The sequence below is a fragment of the Molossus molossus genome, unplaced genomic scaffold (assembly GCF_014108415.1).
Source record: "Molossus molossus isolate mMolMol1 unplaced genomic scaffold, mMolMol1.p scaffold_m16_p_1, whole genome shotgun sequence".
Lineage (NCBI taxonomy): Eukaryota > Metazoa > Chordata > Mammalia > Chiroptera > Molossidae > Molossus > Molossus molossus.
The window spans coordinates 145141635-145143306 of record NW_023425344.1 but is presented as its reverse complement, the minus strand read 5'-3'; the positions used below and the strand labels follow the sequence as shown (position 1 = coordinate 145143306).

At 46.4% G+C, this 1672-nt stretch overlaps 1 pseudogene; it reads right to left on the bottom strand.

Moving 5' to 3' along the window:
- Positions 1-252: 252 nt before the first annotated feature.
- Positions 253-1213, bottom strand: LOC118643181 (annotated as a pseudogene).
- Positions 1214-1672: the final 459 nt, after the last annotated feature.

Here is a 1672-nt window from a genome sequence, read left to right as displayed (position 1 = left end):
TCTCATTCTGTTCAACCTCTGAAAAGGCATTTTCTTATACCACAAAATAGAGGTGGTGGAAGTAACATATCCATATATGTAAACAAAAAATGTAAAAAAATTAACGAGATGAAGCGATTATGAATCCAAACAGTTCAGAAGTTTCTTCTAAATAGAATTAAGTTTAATTCTTTAACAGTTTGTTGAACGTTTGCCACATGCAGCAGTAGCTGAAAAGGGTGATAGCAACAAAGATGTAGGTAGTTCCTGAGCCTATAGTCCCTTATTTACACTTGCGGCCCGTCCACTTGTGATTCTCTTCAGAGCAGACTTCACTTCTTGGTTCCTCAGCGTATAGATGAGGGGGTTCAGTAACGGAGTGACAACAGTGTAAAACACGGCCACTGCCCCATCCAGGGGGCTCTTGGAGCCTGGCCTGAGGTAGATGAAAATACAGGGGACATAGTAGATTGTGACCACGGTGAGATGGGAGCCACAGGTGGAGAAGGCCTGACGCCGCCCACCAGAGGTGCGTATCTTCAGTATGGCATGGACTATGTTGGCATAGGACAGCAGAATCAACATGAAGCAACTGGCAGCCACTACCCCAATATCCACAAAGGTCACAAGCTCATTGACAGTAGTGTCCGCACAGGCCAGTCTCAATATTGCTGGGATGTCACAGATAAAGTAATCCACCTGGTTGGGCCCACAGTAGGGCAGGTGGAAAGTCAGGGTGGCTTGGATAGATCCATGGATGGAGCCAGCCACCCAAGCTCCAGTCACAAGGATGGTGCATAACTTACCATTCATGAGCATGGGGTAGCGCAGGGGCCGGCATATTGCCAGGTACCTGTCATAGGCCATCAAGGTGTAAAGGAAGCACTGGGTGCTGCCCAGGAAGTGAAAGAAATACAACTGAGCCACACAGCCGCCAAACGGGATCGCCTTGTTGGCAGGAGTAAAATTCAATATCAGACGAGGAACAATGACCGAGGAGAGCCACATGTCCAGGAACGAGAGCACGCCCAGAAGAATGTACATAGGACGAGCATGGAGCTTTGGGTCAGCCCAAACGGTGAGCAGAATGAGCAGGTTCCCCAGCTGAGTCAGGATGTAAATGCTGAAGAATGACTAGGAAGAGGAGGGTCCTCAGATTCGGGGGGTGAGATAAGCCCAGGAGAATGAAATCTGTCACCACGGTGTCCAGGGATGTGTTTTTGGTGTTTCCCATGCCTTTTTATAGTCTGCTAGGATGAATGGTGAAGTCGGACAAGGGAAATACAACTCAGGGAGGTGGTGAAGGAATGTTTTTGTCTGATTACGAGAGTCTAGGAGGTAAACAAAGGATTTTTATTTTAAGTAGAAAGCATTTGCCATCAATCATTTAGGTTTGCTTGGCAAGACAAGTCCTCAGAGGCTGCATACTTTCTAGGTGCCCCAAAATGTTTCTTCACTGGGAAACACTACATATAAGTGTTGAAAGCCAAGGCCTAGGGTTGTGTCTGAATAACAGTTTTAGTGCATTTGATTGGTCTGTGCCCCAGGCGGGATCACAGAGAAGTGGATTCCCCTGTTATGGAGCAATTCAGAACAATTACTCCACAATTACTATCCTTATTGTTGTCTCTGACTTATCTTCAAAATATGTCCTTCCATGATCTACAAGAACCTTTGTGATTTGACCCTTGCA